The following is a 19,025-nucleotide window of genomic DNA, read 5'->3' on the forward strand; positions in this document are numbered from 1 at the left end:
AATAGCTATACCCAATAGGCCCATATGATATACCACACTAGTTGTTGCAGGGATTTGAGACCATCCATGTTTTTATATTTATCTATAAAAATCCTGGTTCCTTGATCAGCATAGCCACTTTTTGGATCAAGAAATCAGGTTTTGTAAATCAAGACACCAGTCTCTGCACTGAGGAAACCAGTCTTCTCTTTTATTGGACAAAATAACATGCCAGACGAGTTATTCCTGTAACGCACACCACCTGATGATGATGGTATTATGATAATGATGATGACAAAGAAGATATGGAAAGTATGATGATGATGATGCTGATGACAATGTTGATGATGACGATCATGACAGCAGAGATATGATGATGTAATTATAGCTGCTGTTGATGAAATTTATGATGATATGATGGAAGAAGATGATGATGCTGATAATGATCAATCCAAAATAATGAGCACTACAATCAAGCAGGAGTTTACCTTCTGGATCCAAATTTGACAAAACTGCTGGGTTAGACAACAATCTGCATCTGAAAAATATAACCATGTGAATGTATAATAATTTTGTCAAGAAATTTAAAACACACCGTTTCTTAAAATGTGCCATATACACACAACAAGTATACAGTGCTGCCCTGGCAGGCAAAAATTATAAAATGTGTTTTACTCTGGGCATCAATCCAGGGGGGAGGGAGAGAACAATATCACATACCCCCTGAGTGCCCTGACCCATAATTTGGCAACTTAAATAATTAATTTAAACACAACTATAGTCTTTATTTGAAAACTTCAGAAAATATTTTGAGGTCTGTGTTATTTTAACCAAGAATAGTGTAAAAATTAAATGATTTTTGGGGCTAACTTCTGAAGGGCACATCCCCTCAACTTTTGAGGGACCATCCTCCCTCATAAACTCCATGCATTGTGTAAGTATGACCCAACTTCAGTCCCCAATAGTCACAAATCACCAGGTTTATGAAGCTAAACAGGCAAGAAAACACCACCAAATTGATATGATAGACATTAAAGTAAACTTGAAGCATTTGATCAAAGGCAGTTTGAAAATTGCAATAAAAATGCACCAATAAATGCTTCCCCATTGAAGTAAGTAGGCCCGAAGAAGAAACCCTGAAAATCCACCCAAAAATCAGGAAAGAAGACATGAATTTGGCCTTAAAAGCCTCAAAATTGGCTGACAATATATAGGAATTCCTGATTAATCCTGAAAACATACATCTTTGAAAGGGTCCTTCTTTCTTGACCTGAGAGCTTCTTAACACTTTGAAACTTACACTTTCTGCAAATTGAAGGTCAGCTGGTGGCAGCCAGTGCAGAGAAAGCAGAGTCAGTGGGATTTTGCAGAAAATTGCTGACTAGATCACCCTATGACCATACAGGTAAATGCCAGATCAAAAATAGCTTGTTGTTTCTGAAATACAAAACATTTTGAAAGCTTAGTAAAATCTTCATAACAAGTAAGATCCTTCTCATTTCTTCTTATATCCAAGCCTAATACTGATTTTGATTGTTTTCTATTTTAAGTACTATGTGTATTTAGCTTTCAATTTTAGCTTTTAAAAATTGTATGTTTCTAACAGAAGATACAGGATATTGCATAAAAATGGTTCAAAGTTTTGACAAAACAACTTATTTTGAAAATCTGTAAAATTACTTATCGTTCAGCACAAACTTGGAAAATGTTAAATGCAGGTATTTTTGTTGTGTCCTGTCGATTTCTAGTATTTATGATGTTATAAAGCAATCCTTTTATGGAATAAGTACATATCCTTGATTGACCTTATACTATTCTTTCTTTGGCAGCAGTTTTGAAGATAATTATTTAGGTGTGTGTGAGTTTCCTCATTTTAAATGCTGGCAGATATGCATTTGTCATAAAAGTACAGTTATGTATTTGTTCACAGTATTTTGGCAAACTTAATTGCAGCTAGGTATAAATGTGAAGATAAAATGTGCTGCAAGGTTTCCTCAAGGAAGTAATTTTTCTGTAATTATGACACATTGGGTAAAAAAATTGTGTTTAAACTGACATAAAAAGCACATTTTTTAACATATCTGAACTCATATTGAAATGTTTCACTTAAACATTATTCAATTGTAGGCTCTACATCTGTACCAAATTTAGTGTATTTCCTAATTCTGTTGGTCGGGCTGACGTCTCAAAGGGGAAATAGCCTTGTAAAACCAGTCTCGCAAATGTGCACACTTGTGCAAAGAGGACGAAGGGGACAATGTTCCTGGATGTCCGACCGGGTGAATGTATGGTTTCTCCAATATATTGTACAATACGGCTAGACAATGGTGATAATTAAGCATCCACATGTTATGAGGCCTTTGTATTTAAGCTGCAGAATGGATTAATGGAAATGTAGCCAAAATACGCAAATTAGCGCATTAATATTCATAAATAAGTTGATCATTTTATTGCATTTAAACTGCACAATGGATTAATGAAAATCTAGGCAAAATATGCAAACAAGCTCATTAATATTTATAAATATGCAAATAACATCACACAAAAATATACAGCACATGAAGCCACCATATCCTATCATTATACCAAGTTTGATGTTCTCAAAATGTTTTTGAGATACCGGTACAGTACATTTTTTATATACCATGTCCCACATGCATACATCACTATGTGAAACAAATTTTTGGTGTTTTTTTTTACCATCCAGAGTTCAATTTTTGCAGATAAAAGAAGCAAAACCCTGTTTTTGCATGTTTTTGCCCGGTTTAATTCCTGGCAAAAACTCACAATTATAGTTACTCAAACATTAAAAAGTAGCACAAAACTTTTAATGAATCATTCAACATATTTTTTGTCTCATCAAGTCCTTAAAATGAAAAAGTTTTGAATTTATTATATATGCCGCATTTAGGTTAAATGGACAAGAGCAATGAAAACTCATGCCTTTTATCTGAGACTATTATACCTCATATAATAGTCTCAGCTTTTATTTCTTAATATGTGTACTTATAATTACAAAATCTGGCCCATAATTCCAGTGATTAATGTACGTCTATCACCTTTTGCTACATTTAGATGAAACCTGTCTTGGTCCTCATTCTGAGCATGAAGATTCTGGGACCCCCATCTAGAAGACACCCTGGAATGCCCAAATGTCAATGGATTTATTTTGAAAACACTTTCATCAGAGCTATCTCATCTTTCTTGTTTGGTTCTTTATTCATCATCAATGCCCCTGTACCAGTACATATATCATATGACTGCATGGCGACGTCAGCAATTAAGCCTTTTGATTTCACACCACCAAACAAATCCCCATAGAGATATGTACTAAATTTGCCTTCAGAAAACATCACTTTTTCTTTGCAGCTGAGAGACTCGGTACTTAGCGACAGCTATGATGGTTGAAATTAGCCCTACCCCAGCAAACACAAAACGTTTCCAAAACGTTTTGAATTGGTTTTTATTTGGTTTTTTGTTTTTTAAAAGCGTTAAATACACGCTTCCAAAACGTTTTGATAAACATCGAGTTATCTGATGGCAGAATAGTTCGACCAAAACGTTATAAAACGCGTTCTAATAACGTGAGACCCATTGTAGACAAAATACTCACAAAAAAAGCAAATAAAATCACAATGTTCATAGATCGTTCCATTCGACTGGGGTTCCACTATATAACCAATTAGCTGGATATTAAATAATTATTTAATATTTATTATAATAAGTAGGCTATCGAATCAACAAGAGACTTGCATTTTATTTTTCTGTAATTTATTTAGGCCTACTGTACGTTATTTGCATGAATGATGACAGATATGAATAAAAAACGTAAGCAAATTAAAGTAAAAAGTACGGGTAAATTTACATTGCTTTATTTTATAAATCAACTTTCAAAAGATGTAACCATGGTAACGCACGGTCTCGATTTCGTAGAATAATGAACGGCGAAAGAGTCTCGGTCCCCAGACGGCTTGTGCTCCTCGTTACTCAAGGAGCACCAGCCGGCTGGGACTAAGAGTACCCACCGGTTAGTGCGGTTTGTGTGTTTTGAAATACTAGTAACAAATTGTAACCGTTTTGAACATGCATCAACGGATATATCTGTGAATCTCAATTGCTGACTGTTTACGGTGGAATTTAATAGGCCTAGCTAACCTTTAATCATGTTTATAGATCAAAAAGATAAACGTGTATAGGCCTTTGATTTTGTAGACAAGTTGCAGCTATGTTTTGGGCGAAACATTTTGCGTTTTAATGGAATTACTGACATATGATTTTAGTCTGCACTGATGGCGAGCAATGGTGACTACTACACAGTACTATAGTACTAGTATCCTTGATCTCAGTGACCTTATACTTGACTAGCCTATACGTGGTTACTGCTCAACTACTATATATTAGCTGTTCAAATTTGATTCTGGTGTGGAGAAAGCGATACAATTCTACATGTATTTTTGTTGTATTTAATGATAAGTGTTCCGGCTCCAAGAGTATAACAGCATTAGGTCTACTCATTTAGGTAAGTTTTCATTTTCAGTTTTAATTGAGGCCCTTTTATTTCTTAATTCTGTAAATTTTAATAGCATGACATGGTATAAATGTGCCATTTGTTTCTGATTTAAATCATATATAATATTCACGCTAGTTGCCCATTGCAAGTCTCTTGTTGGTTTATATACTGCGCCAAAAAGTATCCTTACACTTGGAAGAAAAATAGATAGCGCATCTATTAAATAAATAAATTTACCCAAATATGGTTTAGTTTTAATTCACATGTTCAGTTCAGTTCAGTGAGTTGTAGAATTGATTTTTTCCAAGTGTAAGGATACTTTTATAATTTTAGCGCAGAATACATTTACATTAATGTATTTTAATATCACATTTAATATCCTAGCTAAGGTTGGCTTTCATATTTTGGTTATCCGAATCATGCTGCCAGCTGCCGGCAAGAATAATCGATGCAACAGGACTGGACTGGGACGCTGAACATGTCTTGATGTCGAAGACATTGGGGACATGGAGTTATGCATTATCTCATGGTGTACATCTTTTACTTTCATGGTTAATGTATTTCTTCATGGTTTCATGTCTTATATACTACACAAGAGATCGAAGTGTTAACGTCATAACCATGATAACTTGGACTACCAAAGTGATGCGGTTTATTAGCATTTGGAAAAGCGGTCTGATAACGTTTTCAAAAGCGTGTCATGCAAACGTTATTGAAACGTATTTAGAACTACGTTTTAAAAACGCAATATTGAAACGGTTTTTAAACAAAAGTGAAACGTAATATTAACGTGTAAAAAACGTAATCAAAACGTTTCATGCAAACGTTATTGAAACGTATTCAAAACTCCACACATTTACGTTTTAAAACGCAATATTGAAACGTTTCTTAAACCAAAGTGAAACGATTTTTAACGCTTTAAAAACGTATTTTGGCTAGCTGGGACCTTGTCCCTCTGGCTGGGTAAAATTATATTGACCACCATTATCTTGTCACAAAAATCGTGCAATATTGTCAAAAGTGAACTCTAAGAAATCGATGTTTTAATAAAAAAATGTCAAAATTATGCACAAAACGTCCTTATATTTTAAAACGGTAAGACTTTCACGCTTGTAAAAGCTGTTTCTGGTGCATGGTCTAAATATGCATCTTTTTGCACCAATAAATCTATAATGTCTGCTTTCAGTGCGCCAAAATTCAAAATAATTTAAAAATCTTAGTGGCATTTTGACTGCAAATTTTTGTTTTGTTTACACCACATTTGCTGGCGTGAACAACATGCCGAATGCGCCTAGTCTGCGTTGAACATACGCGCATCTAGATGCACCGCGTCATGCTACGCAAATCGCACGCGTAATCCCAATATTTCGCATTCCTGACTCATATTTCCCGCCAATTTACTATGCTGTCTTGAGCCACGTGACTTTTTAGAGTTGATAAGAGTGAAACAAATCAAGCAAAAATACAAGTAAATATTAGCAAGTTGTATCAGTTTCAAGTGAAAGAATACATCTTAGTGTTGATAAATCTCAAATTCGGGCGTGAACGAATGTGTCTTCCATTACCCCACTACACCCCTGGCCAATGGTGTGCCTATTTTTGCATTTTTTGTCAAATATTATAGTGCTCACAATTGGTGACAAGTAAGGTATGTTTATTATAGGGGCAAGACTACAACTACTGTACTGAAAATTCAGCAACTCAAAGCAAGTACTTAGTGATTTATTGATCAAATATTGGTTTTCCCTATTTTTGATTATAACTCCTAAACTGTTGTCTGTGCTGAAATAAAATTTCCAGTGCAGTAGTTGTTGTCCTTGCCCTTATAATATACATACCCAAATCATGGTAGGTATATAGAAGGAGAATTCACGAACCCAGTTCCCTTTGTACTATGATCGTTATGAGTCGATACTGAGCAATATCAGGTATGAATGGTGCACTATCGATTTGCTAAGCTTCTTATCTATTGAGCTTGGCCGGTTATGAACCACCGTTATCGCGACTTCTAAGCAGAATGACGTCATTTTTACCCACAAAGCATTGTGGCCGTGACCATAAACAAAGGAAAACAATTTACTTCCGGTAATTTTATAACGCCAATATTTCTTATGGCCACATAGAAACAACATTGCCAGTCTTGGAAAACCTTTCCAAATCATTTCCACTGGTTTAAAAGTCCCGCAGACACCCGCCAGTATTACTAATCATGATCAGAAAAAATACATAAATTCACCGTAACTTTGGAAGGAAATGAGGGAATTCGATCAGGTTTTCGCTAGTAAATCAACTTGAACTTGGAAACACAATGACGCAGTCAGAGATCATGTGGGCGATGCAAAAGGGCACTAATACCATCCATTTCGCACGGGTCACCTGGGGGGTCCGTTTAAATTAAATTTTAAAATAGATGATCGATATTGTCGCATAACGATCATAAACATCAAAGGCCGTGTTTGAGGGACTGCACTGATTAAATCCATTCTAGTGATGACTCGCGTTGAATAGCGTAATCGGCTTAACCCTATTGAGTGGAATAGGATTTTTCTGTGGAACCTCCTTCTATAATACCTACCATGCCCGAATACTTATCCCCAATGCACTATAATTTTTGAGAAAAATGCAAAAATAGGCACAAAATTGGGCAGGGGTGTAGTACCCCCTTAAAAAAATTAAAAGATACTTGATCTCTCCCATCTGTGGTATACTTGCAGGAATTAATATTACTAATTAATCATGATCAATCCAAATTTGGCTAAAATTATGTAAATTTCTGCTAATTTTAATGCTGAAATTGGGAATGCATGTTTTTTTTCTGATTTGAAATTCAAGGAAGCACAACCATAATACTATTTGGTCTATTTGGTGGTGTGAAATCTGAAGACAGCAGCATGTGTCTGATGATTGTTTCCTATTTCAGACTATCTGTAAATTAACTTACTTTTAGCATAACTTGAGCAAGAAAGCTGGTTAAAATTTATTTTCAAGCAGAATCATTGTGTACCTGATATCTGCTATCTACTGAAGATAGCATTGTGATTACCATGACACCATATCCCACATTAGAACAGGCAGCAGTCGATCCACTCCCAACAACCACAATGATATGCTGGATGATCCTCTTTGTGTTTCTCTACCTTCTGCTCCACTAGCCACTCCAAATTGTCGAGGTTCATCATCAATCCAAGGTCTATAGTCACGCATGTATATACATGCATGCAAAAAAACAAACATAAAAACAAACAAACATGAAATTAAAAGCTTAGGATTTCCTGAATTTGCAGTCAAGAGTGCCAGACAGCTAGACAGACACGCAGAAGCAGTTAAAACATGACCAACGCATGAGTTATAAATGTTGAATTACATGGGTCTTAGGTGAAATCTTAAGCTTATAACCTAGTACATGTACAAGGTAAGCTTACCTAATCTTGGCGTTCATTTCATGATCTCCAGCGCACGAGTTCACAATGAGTTCATGATGCTTTCTGCGCACTGTTGGTAATGACATTGCATTGATCCATGTCATGCATGCATTATGATTGTAAACAAAACGTACACACATGGGTGTAAATCCATCTATGAAATTTAAACATGCACAAACTCTACTCCCATTATGGTTCAGAACTCACCTTAGCATTTAATACTAGTAAATGCATGGTGCCTTTTCTGCAATTTTAGCTATTAAACTACATAACTCATAATCAAAAGTGTCTCACAATGAATGCAAACATCGATTCTGCAATAATGGTTTGAAGGAACAAGCTTTCAAATGGGACCAATTAATTCATTACTGTGTGACAAAGTAGCATAACTTTTTGAACGCCCCTCATACATAACTGAACCTGGAACCTTTGAATCATCGGACCGATGCCCTACCAACAGAGCTATTGAGTCAGATGGAGTAGAGCAGTGATGATATTATCTTTATTAGTAGGGCCTATAGGGCTTCGATTTAATACCTGCCCACTATCATATAGAATATGCTTTGAATAACAAAACAAAATAATGTAAATTCACAGCTTTCTGATTTTTGCGGTTCTTGGGGTGTGCGGTTCTTGACACAAAGTGTCAGTCTCAATGCTTCCACCATGACACGCATCATTTTACAGGGCTGTCAACTTTTTCGAATTGCTTGGCGTGAGACAGAGGCGTGCGGGATTTGCCGACTCAATGTTAATTTTGTACCATGTCCATGATTATTTGAGCTACGGCGCCGAGAATGCGTGAAAAGCTAGGGGGGTAGGAGCAACAAATTATTCATGACGATGCGTGAGATTTTACTCATTTTCCAGCTTTTTGCGTGAGATTTACTACCTAGGTAATAATGAAGTTGATTGGTCCTTGCACTGAACTGCGGGGTGTATTATTGACAAATTGATATAGGCAGAATATGCAAATAAGTTTGTCATTATCACAAAATAACATGCAAGAAAAACATTCCTAACACATTGTATGCGGAAGTGAAGAGAAGATGGCGACTTTGGACGAAATGCAAACTCAGTGTACTATAGTAATATAAGGGGCTGTGCAATAATTATGATATACCCTGATGGGGGAGGGTAACATTGAGGGGGTGCAAAGTTTGGCAAGCGGGGAGCGATTTGTAACATGCATTCACGGGGCACCTTTTTAATAAAACGCTCTACAAAGGCTTAGGAAAACGGTACGGAAACGCTTAAATATGCAAATCTCCTGCTCGCTGCGCTCGCAACATACATCGAGACCATTTAAGGTTTGGGATTTGGGATCCCAAAAATTGGGCATATTCAAGGGGGGGCAAAGAATTTTTGGCGAGCCGAGAGGAGGGGGGCAAGCAATTTTTGGCGGGGGGGGGGGCATCGATTTTTGGCGAGCTGTTTGGAAATCCTACCCTCCGGGGGGCTCATAATTATTGCACAACCCCTAACATCCAAATGACATTAAGTTAGGAACAACAAATTATTCATGACAATGCGTGAGATTTTACTCATTTACCAGCTTTTTGCGTGAGATTTACTAACTAGGCGTGAGTACCTTGGCGTGAGACCATGAGAAAGTGACCCAATGCGTGAGACTTACGGCCAATGCGTGAGAGTTGACAGCCCTGTGTTTATTCATGAAAATATATGAATGAACCCTGATCTTACATTAATATGTATTTTCTGCATGCTGTAATACATATTCCTCCACAACTAAAAATACCATCATTTTTTACTAAAAACTAGGTCTGTTACTTAAGTGAGAAAACGTTTACTTGCTCAGTCCATGGTGATTGGACGCGCGCAAACATCGCCTACATCGCTCGCACGTTGCGTAAATAGCTTGTGAGCATAATTGTGCGTATATCTCTTATAAACATCTCAAAAAAGTAACTACCTCCCTAAACAATGGCCATTTACACATCGGTAAAATGTGTTGGAAGCAGAATTTATTTCTGCGCATTTTGACACCTCATTTGATACGATAGCCCAGAAAACAATAAAACACCGGTCTATTTAGTGTAGTGAGGTCCAGATTTGAAAGTTGCACTTACATACAATACAAAAACACTCAGATATTATTACACAGATTTCCTTCCATTATGCTGAATACAAAATCAACTGCAACTTTTAAATCCTGGGTTACATTGATTTAAGGGGTACTACACCCCTGCCTAATTTTGTGTCTATTTATGCATTTTTCTCAAAAATTATAGCGCAATGGTGACAAGTAAGATATGTATATTATAGGGGCAAGGACTACAACTACTGCACTGGAAATTTTATTTCAATACAGACAACAGTTACGTTACAGTCAAAAATGAGGGAAAACCAATATTTGATCAATAAATTAATAACTACTTCCCTTCAGTTGCTGAATTTTCAGGGCGGTAGTTGTAGTCCTTGCCCCTATAATATACATATGTTACTTGTCACCAATGCGCTATCATTTTTGAGAAAAATGCAAAAATAGGCACAAAATTGGGCAGGGGTGTAGTACCCCCTTAAATGTATGCTGTACGTGACATCAATATTTAGTCAATTTCTACAAATGAGGTGTCAAAATGTGTAGAAATAAACGCTGCTTCCTACACATTTTACAGATTTGTAATACAATCACCCACTTTTGAATAATGGTCTTTATTTAAGGGGGGTTAGTTACTTTTTTGAGATGTTTATCTGTTCTAGCACGGCTTGTTTATGACCGGAAAGCCGGGTGTAGATGTTGTTACCGGCTACCGCCTATCCACCAAGATCGAGACCAAGACCAGACTTAGCTGGTCTCAAGAGTCGAGACCGGTCTCGAGACCTACAACACTGCAATGTATTAAAGGCAATAATTTGCTTAGTTTTCAGCAGAGAACTTCAGCGGTCTGACAATGCGGTCTGCCAATTTGGCTCAGTTTATGGCGTATACGTATGTGTGGTTCAGATTGGCTTATTGAATATCAGATAGAATATCACAATCAGACAGATCTAGAGCAGACAAACACCGCTGGCACTGAAGTAATTTGCTGAATGGTATAGTCACTTTGGCCCAAACCGTGGCCCAAACACAATACATTTCTAGGTATGACTGATTTTACCGTAAAATTTGTGTCAATTCACGATACAGGCACCATGTTTTGTAAGCAGCGTTGGTCTTAAGACATTCTGTATGTATAGCATTGTCAGCTTGCACTACTACGGTACTTGATTTGCATACTTCACTGTATAAGTCTATGGCATAAAATTGATCAAAGTGATCAAAATTGAGCAGCATTTTGCTCCGCAACACCAGCTATATGCCATAGGTAGGTATGATCATCAAATGTGATGCGATCAAGCAAAATCAGTCGGAACTCGGAAATATTAAATTTTCAGTTTCTTATAGGATAGTAAAATGCATTTACATTAGCTGTATTTTGCACCGAAAACCCCATTGAAATTGAGCCACCAGTTCCAAAGATATGAGCAATTTAAGCGTTTCCAAAACAATAGGAAACAAAACGAAATATTTCCTTTGTGTGGCTATATCTCAAAATCAATATTTCCGATCTCCGACTGATTTTGCTTGATCGCATCACAAATTATCAAGTAGGATATTTCACATGGAAATTGTTTTATTTGCAAAGGTGATTATTTTTACATAAAAAATGAGGGGTCAATCATGCCTGTAGGTAAAAATTAGCAAAGTTATGGGCAAATGTCTTTTTCCAAATTCTGTGACCATCCTCGACTGTACGGTACCTTTTATAATGAATCTGTACAAAAAAAGCAAGTTCCGAAATACAGCATTTTTCAGCACGGCGATCCATTTTACACAACAGTGATTTTATTTGAAAAAAATCTTACTATCACTGTAGGCCTACATGATAACTTTTGTAGGTATACCGATTGATGGTTTTTGACTTTCTACGTAAAGTTTCTGTTATCCAAATCGGGATGACCAGGGTTGTAGCTAGGATATTTTTAGTGCTGGTTGGCATTTGATGAAAATCTTGCATATTTGGAAATTGTTTGCCAAAATAGACCAAATTCTTAATCTTTACAACTAATTCAATAAAATGGTGCAATTTTGTCCTCTGAGCACTTGATGGGCTCCAATGCTAAAATTGGAGCCGAGTGATGGGCTCCAAAACCGAGTGGTGGGCTCTGCCGCCCACCACGGCCCACTGTAGCTATACACCCCTGGGGATTACACAGTTTTTAGCCATTTCTTTGGTCACAAGTGCAGGGATGTCAAATTTTTGAAATTGCTTGGCGTGAGACAGGTGTACCGGGATTTGCCAACTGCAATGTTCATTTTGACCCATGACTATTTAAAGGTCCGTAACCCGATCGACAGCATCATCCCCGATTTTTTTCATTGTTGATGAGGTTTTGGTATCACATAATAGATACTATTTTTCTCATTACTATCCTGAAATTTGACGCTCCAAGTCGATGTATTTCGGAGAAATCATGAATCACAGCGGTTTTACAGGTATACCAGTTTGTAAACAATGGTAAATACTTTGGATTTCTGGGAGGAATTATGAACGAAATATCAGTCACCGCAACAGCTACTTTGGTTTCGTCATACATACACATTCTGTGAAAAAGCTTAACCACACTAACTGCTGAGGAGACGGTGCGCCGTATATAGTTATGAATACGGCATCAGTAAGCGTGGTGTGCTAACTAGCTCAATTGACTAGCGCGTTTGTTTTTACCCGAGAGGTACCGGTTCAAAACCCGGTCTCGGAAGGGTTTTTTTCCTCTCCATTTTACCCAAACTTTTTTTATATTCATTTGAAATGTACATATTGCAAGGAGAAATATATTTTGTTTCCTTTTTTTCTGAAACGGTACGAAAAAAAAAACATTTTCCGTTCAATACGGGCCGGGCATTGTACAGCATGTCAGCATTCGTCATTGCCTGCCCAGAATGCAATTCACGATACCAAGGTATTGGATTGCAAATTTGGCTATTTATTCACATTTATGCTGAAAATGCTCTCGTTTTTTCACAAAGCAGCATAAAGGAGGCGATATTTGATATTATTATGTAATTTTAAAGACAATCCATATCCAAAACCAATAGGGTTACCCCCCTTTAAGCCACGGCACTGGAGAATGTGAAAAGCGAGGGGGAGGTGGGGATAGGAACAACAAATTATTCATGACGATGCGTGAGATTTTACTCATTTTTCAGCTTTTTGCATGAGATTTACTACCTAGGCGTGAGATAATACTGCCTTGGCGTGAGACTGTGAGCAAGGTAGTGACCCAAGCGTGAGAGTTGACAGCCCTGGTTGGAAGTTGAATGAGCCCTCTACGATAGGCAATGTGGGCATACCATTATATAGGCTATGGCCAACGGAACACTGTTTGTAGGGTAGGCTCTAGTCTGAGGTGCTCTAACGATAACACTTCGATCGCCATGCAATCTACGTTTAAGGCCAGTGGGACAACGGAACCGCTACGTGAACGAGCTAGGTAGGCTCCAATTCACCGATTACATACATGTAGACGAGAACAACTGGTAACCAGCGGCACTGTGCATTACCGGTCTACTATTCAATTGCATGGTGCACAGCCACAGGTTATGTGTATTTTACGTGTAAAATGCCTATACGGTGATCCACCCAAAAATAAAATCATTGTATAATAGATCCCTGTGTAGTACTACGCAATGACATGAATGATGTGTAGTAGTACCAGGGTACTCACTCACTATAGTAGGAATTCCAATTGAATGAATGCAGCTTTCAGCAGCTGTACCGTACTTTATCCAACCTCAATCGTATATCGCGAAATTACAACGCGAACGCATGACCTTGGTCTTGGATACAATGTTAACCAATCACGAAGTGCGTTGGCATGGTTGGGTTCACTTCCGTGATTCTCGCGCACAGTCGCAGATGCGGGCCTACATCGTGTAGAATACACAAAAAATCGTCACGCTATTAATAAAGCTGCGTTCATTCAATTGGAATTCCAACTATAGTAGTTAGTGCCGTACTATTACGCTGACTTTCGTATTCGGCGAGGAGGACGATTTCGACCTCCTGGTTTGTTTACAAACAGAGAGGTAGACAAAAGACCGATCCGCTTGTCCAAACACTCAAGTATCAGAAGGATGGTCCACAATCATGACAATAGCGTCATTCACGTAACATGAATAGGGATTAAAAAGCTGTCACGTAGAACCATGTGCTTCTCATGGAAACAGTTCAGACCCAGAACAGGATCATGTCCGAAATTAATATAGTAGTATGCTTATTGCTGCAGCATAGGCTATATAATATAGGCATAGCCATAGCATGGTAATTGTATGAACGTATGTGATTATTGATTTTGGTTATTTAATTACATTTTTGCAACTTTCTCATTTTTTTGCAATCTTAAACCCATTTTCTGCTTATTTTTATGGGTCAAAATGTTATACTGTAGCGTTTTGTGGGCCCGTTTGTGGGATAAAATTCCGAAACTGAACGATGAAAATGGTTCCGAATTTTGACCCACGTACGTACGACCACGAATAATGATCGACAAAACATTCAGTTTCCATACAATAATAGCGTATTATATATTATATGAAGTGCGCCAAAAGAAAAAAAACCGATACATCTTGGCCATGCAGTGTTTACATTGAATCTTACCTTTTCATAAAATCATGAAATGTCATGACTAAATCATGAAATTATAGCTCATCATCTTGTAGCTACCACCAGCACCAGCAGTCACGTCCGTATGACGTATTGTTTTGATTTTTCGGTGGCTCCCAATATTCATCGAATACGCTCCCTAACGTGTGGGGAACCGCTATAAACACGGTACAGTGTAAATATATGGTAGTATTCCTTGTTCATCGGATACTGGTAAATTGTGTGGTACAATGATATATTCTATCCCAATAGGCAATGCATACTATTCTTTTCTCGTATCCATTGGTTAACATGTACTAATATGAGAATAGGCTGACTGCGCCAATAAAGTATCCTTACACTTGGAAAAATAATCACTGAACAATATTTGGATAAATTTGTTTTTTAATAGATGCACTATCTAATCCTGCACATTATGACACCACATTGAATCCAATGTGACCTCAAGAAGTAAAGTTACAAGCAATTGAACAAACTGGCCTATACAAGGCGCAAAAAGATTCCAACAAGAGCAACAAAGAGACAACACAGTTTCTTCAATGAAGCGTTATTTAAAGCAGTTTTTATTTTAGTTATTACTTCTCTGTACTTTCATAACTTTCATTTTATTTGTCAGTTCTTTTGTTTCAGTTTTCTTTTGTTTTAAATTAAACCAAACGCGTAAATTAACCATTCACCACTCTCAAACCAGATTTGTGGCCTGTGGAGTTTTGAATAGGCCAGTTTGTCACTTTCGATTAAAAACACAAATTTAATCCAATATTGTTCAGTTTGGAAATTGTGATTATTTTTCCAAGTGTAAGGATACTTTATTGGCGCAGTATTTTCTATATATAATTTGCACTCACATCTTTACAAAATTTTGCATTTGTTCACTGTTCATTACTTTAAATGTCCTGAGTCAGAAGCTTTTTTAGAATGTAACTCATTAAAAAAGCGCTCTTCATTACTAACATCTTAAGTAAGAGATCAAGGGAGTGCGTAATCCAGGGATAAGTCATTCCAATATGGAATGAAGCTTGAACTTAATTGATGAAATACCATCCAAATTAGTACAATTCATGTCCTACTCAAAAGTATATATCCATATATTACGAGCTCCTCCATGTTGTAAAGATACAGCAAATTATGTAATTTTTAAAGGTGTGATTTCCTGCAGTCACATGAAAAAGTTAAAGTTATTTCATCTCAAATTGCGTAGTCATTTGGCATGTTTAGCATAACTCTAAGCTACTTATAATATGGAAACACAGTCCTGCTTTATCCTATGGTCATTTAATTTATTCTTGTAGTGTCTTTGATAATTGTACAATTACATCCGATATGTCTTAGATATTAAAACAATAATTTACATGAACAGGTCCTTTGATTTCATGTCTTAGCCGCTGCTAGAACAACCGTTGTCCTGGTCTGTTCTTAGATATTAAAACAACGATTTACATGAACAGGTCCTTTGATCTCATGTCTAAAGGCCCGGTCACACTATGACGAATAGGGGTGAACGGCAAGCGACGCTAAGCTGAGAATTGCAATTTTGAATTTACCGTCACTCACCGTGTGCTGCCGTTAGTTGTCGCTGACGAATCGTTAGCGACCGCAGACGGCCACAATTATTCGTCGCGTTCGTCGGCAAATTTTCAACATGTTGAAAATTTTGTGACGGCAAAAGAATCGGTCGTGATTCCGTTCAGATTTCGTTGGAGACCGCAACCCTCATTTCTTTGACGTTTCCATACCGTGCGAAGCCGTGTCTAGTCGTTTTGAGGTCGTCACAATTTCGTTGGTAGTCGTTGGTAAACGTCACTTCGATTTCAATAGACTACCCGGCACGATGCAATTTTAAAGTTCATAAAAAAGAAAATAATATCAATAATAATCAAAAATATTAATATTTCTGATTATTATTGATATTGATATTGATGTTAATATTTTTGATTATTATTGATACTGATATTAACATTTTTTATTATTATTGATATTGATGATAATATTTTTGATCATTATTGATATATTGATATTGATATAATAGTTTGGATTATTATTAATACTAGCGGGACACCCGCGCTACGCGCGGGTCCCCGCTAGGTAGAATCATTGAAAAGGTAAGTTTTATTTATCTGAACCTGACCCTCCTTAAGCCTACGTTTCCATTTTAACTTCTTTCTTTCTTTTTAGTTTGTTCTACATGGGCCAATTTTGTTCCATTTAAAATAAAAATTCTGCTGCTAAGCTTGCGATTTTCCGTTATTTTATTCAATCCAGTTGTTTGTACTTTTTAACACACATCTTTTTCCCGTATTTATTACGCTACGGTCGTTAATATCATTCATTACGTGTCTCTGCGTCGTTTACGCGTGCCATGGCGTGGTGCTGCGTTACCGCGCGGTATCGCTGAGCTACGCGCGCGGCTTGAGCATTAGATACGCCCGTGCGACGCGCAGGGCTAGCTTAGTAACTGACTCCTTTTTTTGTTTACCTAGTATAGCAACGGACCACATTTTCACTGATTTTGAGGCCAATTCTTGACCGTTTTCAACCAAATTTTCGCATTTCCGTCTCCGTATATTCCTCAATCTCCCGTATGAATTTGGTGACATTTGGATCGAAACTGACGGAGCCTTTATGTGCATACATAGATAGATACATACATACATAGAACACTCCCCTATTTATATAGTAAGATTGATTTTCATAATTTTTTTGATTATTTTTGATATGTGTAATATTTTCTATTATTATTGATATTGCTATTAATATCTTTGATTATAATAGGCCTAATTGATATTGATATTAATATCTTTGATTATAATAATTGATATTGATGTTAATATTTTTTATTATTATTGATATAGATATTAAAAGCTTAGATTATTATTTATATTGATTTTACTATTTTTGATTATTATTGATATTTATATTGGTTTTTTATATTATTATTGATATGTTATATTTTTGATTATCATTGATATTGATGGTAATATTTTTGATTATTATTGATAAAGATATTAATAGTTTTGATTATTATTGATATGTGTAATATTTTTGATTATTATTGATATCGATAATAATATTTTTGATTATTATTGATATATATATTAATAGTTTAGATTATTATTGATATTGCTGTCATGTAATCTCGCGTTTTTGTTGCGCAAATTTTCGCGTTTTAAATTGTATCGCGCGTTTTTAAATTTAGTGACGCGCCGCGCGCCGTATTTTTTATTTGGAATTAGGGGTTCATTCATATATTTTCATGACTAAACGGTTGTTCATACATACTCGCTATATAACGGCGCGCGTGATTGGTCGAGAGCCGGGCATAAACAGCGTTTATGCCCGGTGGCCCGGATGTGCGATCTCGGGGTAAAGAAAACGAAGGAAATTCATCGTTTTTTATGATGTTCCTTGTTATCTTTTGTCATTATTTTGATGAAATAAGAATCACAAAATGTTCTGGTATGTATGAACGGGGTTCATTCATATATTTTCATGACTAAACGGTTGTTTATGCCCTCGGGCCGCAAGCGGCCCCTCGGGCATAAACAACCGTTTAGACATGAAAATATATGAATGAACCCTTAATTTATGCCCGAGGGGCCGCTTGCGGCCCGAAGGCATAAACAACCGTTTAGTCATGAAAATATATGAATGAACCCCGTTCATACACACCAGAACATTTTGTGATTCTTATTTCATCAAAATAATAACAAAAAGTTACTAAAATGCACGATTTTCCTGCACTTTTCCTACCCGGCGATCTAACATCCGGGACACCGGGCATAAACGCTGTTTATGCCCGGCTCTCGACCAATCACGCGCGCTGTTACATAGCGTGTATGTATGAACAGCAGATCAAAAGATTTTAGCGTTTTAGCGGTAGGCCTTTTCCAATATGCAGTTGCCTTTTTTACATATTTTTCCTAGAAACAAGGTATGTTGAAACTTATATTTAATGATTACATATTTATATAGACTTTGTAGATTCTTTTCCTAATTGTGTACTATAGTTAAAATCATTGAAATCCGTATTTTTAGATCATCTCCTGACGTGACTCGTATTTTATATTTAGCATGTTTAGCATTGGTTTTGCATTGCAAGCTTATATTCATTGTAGCAATACCAATTTCACTTTTAGTCAATTTATAGTTATTTTATGAATATCTTAGGAAGATTATTATTTCATTCAGTTCGTGCAAGAAATTGAAAACATTGTATATATTAAGTCATTCTCTTGTGCATAATTTAAATGAAGGTTTCTTTTTATATTATTGTTTCAGAACTAAATCACAGTTGTTTCAATAAATCATAACAAGGAAGTAATAAACACACATGCTTCGAAGTTAAATTAATCAACGTGAAACAGTTAATCAAGTTTGCCACCGCTATCATCTCATGACATCTTAAAACAACTTTGTGGAAACAAATAACAACTTCAGCAACTACTG

The 19,025-nt window shown here is 36.5% G+C and overlaps 1 long non-coding RNA gene across 1 annotated transcript in view; it reads right to left on the reverse strand.

The window, feature by feature from the left end:
* The window catches only part of LOC140170343 (uncharacterized), a 36,017-nt gene extending 21,144 nt beyond the window's left edge, over window positions 1-14,873 (reverse strand). The window contains exons 1-4 of the long non-coding RNA XR_011861527.1: window positions 14,574-14,873; window positions 7,494-7,679; window positions 1,280-1,416; window positions 468-517 (exon numbers count right to left, since the gene is read on the reverse strand). This is a non-coding gene — a long non-coding RNA (uncharacterized lncRNA). The remainder of the gene's footprint in view (window positions 1-467; window positions 518-1,279; window positions 1,417-7,493; window positions 7,680-14,573) is intronic.
* Between the last annotated feature and the right edge of the window lie 4,152 nt (window positions 14,874-19,025).

Source organism: Amphiura filiformis, chromosome 14, assembly GCF_039555335.1.
Source record: "Amphiura filiformis chromosome 14, Afil_fr2py, whole genome shotgun sequence".
Taxonomy (NCBI): Eukaryota; Metazoa; Echinodermata; class Ophiuroidea; order Amphilepidida; family Amphiuridae; genus Amphiura; species Amphiura filiformis.